The sequence below is a fragment of the Anneissia japonica genome, unplaced genomic scaffold (assembly GCF_011630105.1).
Source record: "Anneissia japonica isolate Jap-2015-1 unplaced genomic scaffold, ASM1163010v1 scaffold1374_len1023071_cov147, whole genome shotgun sequence".
Taxonomy (NCBI): Eukaryota; Metazoa; Echinodermata; class Crinoidea; order Comatulida; family Comatulidae; genus Anneissia; species Anneissia japonica.
The window spans coordinates 905975-915844 of record NW_022728671.1 but is presented as its reverse complement, the minus strand read 5'-3'; the positions used below and the strand labels follow the sequence as shown (position 1 = coordinate 915844).

Genomic DNA, 9870 nt, shown 5'->3' with positions numbered 1-9870 from the left:
ATTTTTGGAAATTTAATTTAGTAAGCTTTTGATTGATGTATAACTTAATGATGTTTGAAGAAAATAAATTGATCAAATTTAGAATTTAAAGCTGGCTTGTCTGTGTTTTGTGTGCTCTGTTGTTAAGTATAGAGACTTGTGTGAGTTAATGAGAAAATGGAGACCAGTTGATTGATGTCCCAGCTGATGACGAATGGACTGTTAATTATCAAATAGTGGTCCCACCACTATACTGTCCAGAAATACTTAGTTTGGCCCATGAAACGTCTTTATCTGGACATTTAGGTGTTAGTAAAACCTATCACAAAATACTAAATCATTTTTATTGGCCAAATCTTAAGAAAGATGTGTCAACTTTTTGTAAATCATGCCATACATGACAAATGGTTGGAAAACCAAATCAAAAAATCCCTAAAGCCCATCTTAAACCTATACCTGTATTTGATGAACATTTCAGTAGAATAATATTGACTGTGTCGGTCCATTACCTAAAACCAAAGCAGGCAATCAGTATACATTAACCATTATGTGCGCTTCGACTAGATTTCCCGAAGCTATTCCTTTAAGGAATATTAAAACTAAAACAATCGTGAAAGCTTTGATAAAGTTCTTCACATTGGTGGGCCTCCCCAAGTCTGTGCAGTCAGACCAGGGATTTAATTTTATGTTTAACATTTTCCAACAAGTAATGCATGAATTAAAAATTACACAATTTAAATCTTCTGCTATCAACCTGAAAGCCAGGGGGCATTAGAAAGATTTCACCATACATTGAAAAATGTGATAAGAACATATTGCTTCGACACTAACAATGACTGGGATGAGGGCATACACCTATTGCTTTTCGCAGCAAGGGAATCTGTCCAAGACTCCCTTGGCTTTAGCCCATTTGAACTTGTATTCGGCCACACAGTTTGTGGACCGCTTAAACTACTTAAAGAAAACTTGCTCTCTGTGGAAGAAAATCCAGTGAATATATTACAATATGTACCTGATTTTAAACATAAATTATTAATGTAGCTAGGTCTAATCTGCAAGCTGCTCAAATGAAAATGAAGAGCAGATATGATATTAACGCAGAAGAACGAAACTTTGAGATTGGTGACAAAGTTCTCGCTCTCCTTCCTATTCCTGGGAAGCCGTTACAAGCCAGGTATTATGGTCCATACACCATAGATAAGAAGGTAAATGACATAAATTATGTGATAGATACACCTGGTAGGCGAAAGAATAAACAACTTTGTCATATTAATATGTTTAAATTATTGACCGGGATGAACATATCACCCGGCCTCTTTGTTCGGTACAATCTACATTATGTTTGAATACTGAGGAATTGCTTGACACTAGGTATGCCAACAGCCACGTGCTTACTGTTGGAAATGAGGTTATATTAATGAAAATTGCTCTTTTTCAATTTTATTTTTCTTACCATTATTCTTAACTGTTTTCAATAAAATTTATATCAAAAGAAAGATAAATGTCTTGGAAGTTGTACATAGTATATAAACAGGTGCCAGTACAGAGCCCAATTCTACTGTCGCACGGGTGGGGGGGGGGGTGTGGGTGAATAATTCCCATCTAGAGCCAAATTTGATTATCACACAAGCAGGGGTAGGGGAGGAGGTAGGAGATGAACAAGTGCCAGTCCTGAACCCAATTTTACTGTTGCGTGGGGGAGGAGGTTTGGTAGGGGATGTATATAAATAGGTGCCAGTAGTCCTAAGCCCATGTTTTACTATTGCATTGGGGAAGTGTAGTACAAATTCTCATTTATTTAGTTTATGTGATGAGTCAAAGTATAAGAAAATTCCCTCATCTCAGTAAAATACAAAATTGTTCATAAAATGAAAAATATTCAGCCGATTTGCTTCAAATAAAAAGTATTTTATTTATTTATTTTTATTTTTTTTGTCTCTTTATGAATAAAATAGAATTAGACATATCTAGACATAAGAAAAAAATCACTTGTGATACCTATTGATGAATATATTAATAAAACTGATTTTGGTTTAGCAAAGTTGCAAATCTCTTATATAATGAACAATATTGACCAGAAGCTTTCACATTTGAATGAAGAACAGAGAAATGACCTTATTAAACAACTTATTTGTGGATATGAACATTTATTTTCGCACGTTCAAACACGCACAAACTTGATATACCATGATGTTGATGTTGGTGATGCCATGCCTATGAAGCAACACCCATACAGGTTGTATCCCATTAAACATACATGAAATGAAATCAAATTTTTACTCGACAATGACTTTATTGAAAGTAACAACCAGACAAGACCTACAGAATGTGCACAGATTACCAAAAGGTAAGTACTGCCACAAAAACTGACTCTTACCCACTACCTAGAATTGATGATTGCATCGACAAAATCGGAAATACACGATATGTTACAAAATTTGACTTGTTAAAAGGATTTTGGCAGATACCTTTAATTGACAGAGTGAAAGAAATATCAGCATTCGTAACACCACATGGGTTCTACCAGTACAAGGTAATGCCATTTGGCATGAAAAATTCGCCTGCTACATTTCAGCGAATGGTCAATATGATTATAGCGGGAATTGACGGATGCGTCGCTTATATTGACGATGTTATTATTTACACGGAAAGCTGGGAAGACCATCTACAGACCAAGGACATTTTCGACAAGCTCGCAGAAGCAAATTTTACTGTTAATTTAGTTAAAATTTAATTCTGCCATGCTTCTGTAACATTGTTGGAACATGTTGTTGGGCAGGGGCAGGTTAAACCTGTTGAAGCTAAGGTCCAGGCTATTTCTGAATTCCCTGCACCTAATGGTAAAAAGCAATTGATGCGCTTTAATTGGTATGGCTAGATATTACAGAAAATTCTGTAACAATTTTTCTGTTATTGCTGCCCCACAGTGGTTTCATAAATAGGGAACTGCGACATTATGTATGTTTTCAACGCGATGTTTCTTATTCACACTGTCGAAAGCCTCTCTTCTGTTTTTCCAGCCGCGCTTGATAGAAATGTATAGCAAGTGCGAGCGAGCGAGGGAATGTGGGGGCTGTGATAATATTCATGTAGTAAATCAAACATACATGCCGTAATATTTGTTATTACTGCAAATGATCAAAGTTACAGATATTTATATAAATTTTGTACCGGCTATTGAAATCAGAGTGCAAAAAATGATAGTTTTGTTAAGTTTTTACCGAAAATAATACAGCCTTTTCGACGATCGCTAACGACGGCACTGTAAACAAATAGCGCCCTCACTATTTACGAACAAGAAGTGCTAATCAGCATCAAACTTATCGTCTGATTGTGCGAGATCCTAGTCACTTCATACTTCTAGAGCAACTTTCATTTTACTATATACCAAAATTTTGTTTTGACGTAAAAGCTGCGTATATTTATTTATAATTACTTTACAAAGAGAAATTTTCATCAACGATTTCGCCGACATCTAGGCCTAGGCTCGAGTTACACTGTATAAAGTATAGGCCTGGGCAATATACAGTGTTAACACACTAACTAATGGTGGTGTCGTTTATTTTGTTGTCGTTTAATAATTATGGACAATCACAAGCAATCATTATTAAATATTTGCTGAATATGTGGCACAAAATTTAAAACTAGGAAGTACTCATTATCAACTATAAAACCAGAAATTCTAAATCATCTTGGTATCGATCTCTCACTAGAAGGAAGACAGCATCATTCACCCTCTATACCACATATCAAACAAACAGCTTCATACAAACATACCGCTCTGACACCATACGTATGGAGACAACATCTAAGAAATATCATGTCTTCAGGGTTCATACACTTTGAACTTGGGAAAATTCCAAAACTTTTCCAAGAGTTTTCCAGAGCCAAAATGTTGAATTTCCAAAACCGGTCTAGCTCTAGTACTAGTAGGCTTAAGCTAAGCTTAGAAGCACTGCAGTCAGTCGGCGGGACGTCGGTGCCGGCAAGGCCTAGCATGTTTGAGCCTAGCCTAGGCTACCTCTCTAGGCCTGACTTAGGCCCCTAGCTAGCTTGTCTAATATTTGGTTATTCCAATTCAATATAATTATATAATTTAATAGCTTCCAGTAGACACTAAATTATGATGCTTCTTCCCTTTCATATGGCTAACAACAGCGGCTTCTCTCATGTTGCCAATATCGAAGGTTTTCGAACATAACATACATTGTGCTGTATGACGATCGTTTGTTCCCGAATTTGCAAGCCAACCTTTGTAATGTTCTTTCCGAAGCCATAAATCGTTAAAAACACACTTTCCAGGCATATTCGATACTTTTCAACCATCAGCCGCCGACTTTCATCATCCAACCGCATGTTACACAACATGCTTCGTTCGTCGTCACACCAAGCACTCCTGCATTAGTTTTTGTTTGCTAATTTTTTTCCAACTACAATTGCACATGCGCAGCAAAGCCAAGGTTCAGTCAACCAGGACAGTTTATTAACAAAAATCAGTACAGACTACAGTGTGCCGCGGCGCACAGAGGAAATTGACAGTCGGTCGGAAATCGTCCTAAATTCTGAGAAAATGATTTGTTTTTTTAAAAATAAAACTCAACACAAATGTTTGACATACTATTTATTTTATTTGTCACATTCTACATATTTCCATAACTTTTCCATAACCAAATAATTTTTCCATAACTTTTAAGGTCCTGGAAATTACCTAAACAAATTTCCATAACTTTTCATGACTTTCCAAAACCCGTACGAACCCTGTGCCTTTCATGTTATTTATTCAAAGAACAACAAAAAAACAGGTTACAGAATGAAACCCATCATTTGTTCTAAGCATTTACAGCACAATGCATTGAATCAACAATTTACAATCAAAGATCAATCATCGTTATCATTATTTGAATGTGCCATTTGTCTGCGTATTATGTCAGTAGAAAATGTAGAAACTATCAAAACTGTTTGGCACACTTCGAGACCGACAATGCCCTTGTTTTGTCTGCAGGTGTCCTGTGAATGTATCTGATGTGAAAACACCATCCATGATTGTTCAGAACTCATTGAAATCTGTGCAACTGTTATGTAAATCATGCGGTGAAACCCTAAAATTTGATGACTGCCATCAACATAAGTGCTCTACACCAGCTGAACAACAATACAATAGAATATCCAGTGCAATCACCACAATTGCACAAGAAATTGAGGAAAATCAAAATGCTATACCAGTTGAAGTTCAACAGTTGGCTAATAAAGTGGTGTATCGATCTCTCAAGCAGTGCAAAGAGGTTGAAATCCAAACTAGAGGAAGGGTTAGGGTTTAATTATTTTATACTAAACAAATTTAATTTAACATTCTTTAACATAATTACAGCATTAGAAAATATTTTATTAATTGCATTTGTAATGCAGTAGCACTTTGAAAACTGTATTTAAATTGTGTGATTACAATATTTCAGCCAGTGAAGATTGCTGTAATCACAAAAGCAGCAAAATCCAGCAGCAATGTGTGCAAAAGGAGTCTTCAACGACGTACACAGGAAATGTCATCTTTACGCGAGGTGATATCACATGGGGATAGCAACAATCAATTAGCACACGAAATCTCTGCATCTGCAACTCCATCCATAGTTGATGTTGACAGGTCACTGGCTATCAAGGTTGACTGTGATCCTGCTTGGCAGCAACTCCGCAAACTAAAAAGGTATAAATGCAATTAGTTAATAACATATTACTAGAATTTGGTTTTAAAACCAAAAGTTACAAATTTAATTCATGTTATTAAAGGGTATCTACAACCAGGAACAGTAGCTTCAGAGCGAAGGATGCGGAGTAGGCAATCCGAAATGGTTGATGAGTACCTGCAAGGCAAATTGGAAGACCTGGTTGTCAAGAGTGAGGCTGCAACTGCAGAAGGGGGATATAAAGTCATAGGCCCCAGTGGTGAGAGTAGTTGAAATTCGATAGCTGCTCTTTTCATACCTTGACAAACACCATGCGTAAATATGTATTTCTTTCACTTAAACTGAACATGTTTATATTAATTTCCATTGTGCATAAATCAATATTGATAGGGAAAAAATATGTTTTTATTAAAGCTAAAATTTTGTATTATTTAATTACACAAAAAAATTAAAAGATGGATTGTTCATGCAATATGTGAAATTAGGATAAAAATATGAGTAACAATTATTTTAACCACTATTACTTTTCAGTAACAACAATATCCACCTTCATAATAATGAAGTTATGTTCTACTATTGGTAAATTGCTTGAGAGAATTGTCGCTCATAAATTTTTGTTTTTTCTTAATGACAACAAACTTCTCCCAGATAGCCAGCATGGTTTTCTCAATGGCAGGTCATGTACTACGTTGTTAACTGACGTAGTAACTGATTGGTCTAAAATACTTGATGAACGTTCGCCGCCTCATATTGATGCGATATTTCTCGATTGGCGCAAGGCCTTCGATAAAGTTAGTCATACAATTCTTTTAAATAAACTTCATATATTAGGTCTAAAAGCAACCGCATGTTAGGTTTTGTGAGACGTATCGTTAAATGTCACGATAAAGATATAATTTTGAGGTTGTAAGTAGCTGTAGTTAGGCCTTTTATAGATTACGGTATTCCTGCCTGGATTCCATTCTATAAAAAAGATATTGCTACTCTTGAGTCCGTTCAAAGACGAGTTACACGTATCTGCTTTCCGAGATCCACAGGCAATAGCCCGTACTCTGAACGTTTAAAGCGTCTTAATCTCATTTCCATTAGTAATCGTATTGACTATTTTTGTATTAATTTTGTAGCCAAATGTTTATATAACATGTATGATTTGGATGATTTTAAATATATTTCTGTAAATTCCAGACACGCTGACCATCTTAAGTTACGTAATAATTTCATCGCTCGGACTGACAGCTTTTATCATTCTGTTTTTAATTCGTTTGTCAGACTTTTCAGAGGCCTGCCTGTGGATCTCGGTGATCAATTATTATTAACTAATTATAATATTTTTAAATATAACTTAAAAAAATACCTTACTGACCTAGCCTAATGTTTTAAATGAAATAAAATGCAATTTTTACCAATATTTTATCTCAATTTTACTGTTTTAAAAATACTTAAAGGATTGGAATTTTTATATATTTAAATTTTAATAATGCAACGTAACTTTTTATACTGATTTTTAAATTTTAACTTTCATGTTACTTCTTTGTGTATGGTATTTCTTTGTGGAGAGCCTCTCGACTGTTATTTTATTTATAACATTTAGGCAATCCTGCCTCATTGATTTACCTTTGTTTGTGCAATGTCTTTGTTTGTAATTTTTGTAATTTTAACTGAGGCGAAATAAATGATATGATATGATATGATATGATAAGTTTGGATAAAGGCCGGCGGTGATAAGGGGAAGGGGGGTGCGGTAGCACAAAGTTTGAAATTCAAATTTGTAGTCTGAGCAAGCCAAACGCCCTTCACAATATCATCGTCGTGCTGATGTTTCGAGGGCCTTCACTATGCTATTAACATTGCAAGTACCTTCCTTGATGTCTTCGATGATACCAAAAAGTTAGATGATGATACCTGGAGGTAAGAATGCTTTTTAGATTAAAAATCATATACTTACATATCACATTCTCCTGGATGTCCTAACACTTTCCCTGTATCTTGCAGCCACTTCTGTTTCTCGATGCCTTGAATTTCTTTTGCCTTATCAAATCTATCTTTATCTTCTTGGAAAAAAAAATGTATGCAATTTAATATGAAAAACAAATTTTCTATTTAAGGGGTCATCGCATTAGACTATTTTTTTTTTGGCGATTACGAGTTCCTTACGAGGATGTATGGGCTCAATGGACCAAATGGTAAGTGTCATAACGCAACGTTTGTATGTTATGGCTATGATTTATAATAATAATAATATATTATTAATAATAATAAATACTAATATTTTAGCATTTATGCTTATTCATCATATTTTGTATAAACACCATATTGTACTGTATATACAAAAACTCTTTGAAAAATAATTGTTTATTTTAGGACGGTATTGCTGTCTGTTTTGTAATCTCACCAAAGATGAGATAGAGAGAGGTGATCCATCAAGGGAACACAGGACATTACAGACACTTGCTGAGGATTTTAAATGTTTTCAACGAGGTGGTATGACAGATTCGGAGAACATTTCTCGAAGTGTTGTAAGAGAAACCATGGTAGATGTTGAAATCAACCAAGTAAGTAATGTCCTCATAAATAATTAGGTAGGTATCAGATGCATTACATGATTTTTTTATCATTGAAGTATACTGAATTTACCTTTTTATAGGTGTCAGTTCCAAGCCTACACATCTCACTGGGTGTGTTTAAGAAGCTGGGTCATTCCGTGCCAACTCAACAAATTTTCAGAAAATCATGGCTGGGTACCGTCTCAGATTTTCTTGAAAATCGGATATAATGTGCACCAACATGTCTGACGAACAAACCCAAAATTTGACTTGCCAATTCCAAGTCATTTAGAAGTTACGGCCATTTGAAATTTTAGGGTCATACCCCTTTTTAGCTATCAATTATGACATGTTTGTAAAGTTGCATTTTCAATTAGCCATATCTTCAAATAGAATAAAGATAATTAACTGAAAATTGATATCTAGACTAACTTTTGGCTGTAGAACAGGAATATGACATGACTTTTGATATACCGGACCCCGTTACGAAAATATTGGTTCGTAAACACCCTAAGTTATTTGGTTACGTAATTTTTCTTCCATTTTTAGACCAAATTAAAATACCCAAATCAGTTATTAAATGGGTCTTATGCAACAAATTATTAATATGTACTTGGAAATGTTTCAACACAAAAAATTCCGGATTTTTAACTCATCATTTTAGGGGGTAATCGTAGGTCAAAAGGTCATTCGGGACAAAAAATGCACAAAAATGCCTCATTTTCACGGTGACCTTTGACCCTGTGGGCAAGTACGCTTGTTGTTAAAACTTGCACCATTAATTAATTTATATATGATGATCAGATGTTCCAAATATCAGCTTGGTGTCTTTATCCTTTCATGTTTAAAAAGCGATTTGAAAAGGGGTATATTTTTTAATTTGCGACAGTATCAGTGCGTAAATGTGATAAAATTAATTTTTGAATAACGATAATTTTAAAAATAATCTGCCTAAACCCTTGAAACTTATATTTCTAAAACAACTTTATATGCTTATTTCAGGTATGCAGTTCGTTAAGGTATATAGTGTTTCATTAGTAAGATATGTCCCCCCAAAAATGGCCCAAGTGCAAGAATTGCGCAATAAAATGGTATTTACTGTTGATTTCAAATGAGCATAATATTATCTGTGTACAGTCTAGAGCCGTGAAACCTTTCATTCTAGGACAACTTTTTGTGTTGATTTCAGTTATGCAGTCTGTTAAAGGGATAAATTGTTTAATTAGTAAGATATTATGCCCCAAAAATGGCCCAAGTGCAAGAATTGTGCAATAAAATTGTGTTACGATTGATTTCAAATGAGCATAATATTATCTGTGAATGGTCTAGAGCCATGAAACCTTTCATTCTAAGACAACTTTTTGTGCTGATTGCAGTTATGCAGTTTGTCAAAGGGATAAATTGTTTAATTAGTAAGATATTTTGCCCCAAAAATGGCCCAAGCGCAAAAGTGCACTATAACATTGTGCGACTATTTTGGTATTTAAAATGAGTATAACATTAACAGTGTATAGTTCAGAACCATGTAACCTTAAATTCTAGTACATATTTTTACACTTATTTAATTCATGCAGTTTGTTAAGGGATACAGTCTTTTATCTTACTAACTAATAGTTAGTAAGATAGTTTGCCCCAAAAATGGCCCAAGTGCAACAATCGAGCAATAACAA

The 9870-nt window shown here is 34.7% G+C and overlaps 1 long non-coding RNA gene across 3 annotated transcripts in view; it reads right to left on the bottom strand.

The window, feature by feature from the left end:
- Positions 1-4587: 4587 nt before the first annotated feature.
- Positions 4588-9870, bottom strand: part of LOC117114493 — a 13280-nt gene continuing 7997 nt past the window's right edge. For 2 of the 3 annotated variants that reach the window (XR_004446376.1, XR_004446374.1), the window contains 2 exons: positions 7603-7708; positions 4588-5669 (listed from right to left, as the gene is read on the bottom strand). This is a non-coding gene — a long non-coding RNA (uncharacterized LOC117114493). The remainder of the gene's footprint in view (positions 5670-7602; positions 7709-9870) is intronic. The other variant, XR_004446375.1, reaches the window with a different exon arrangement.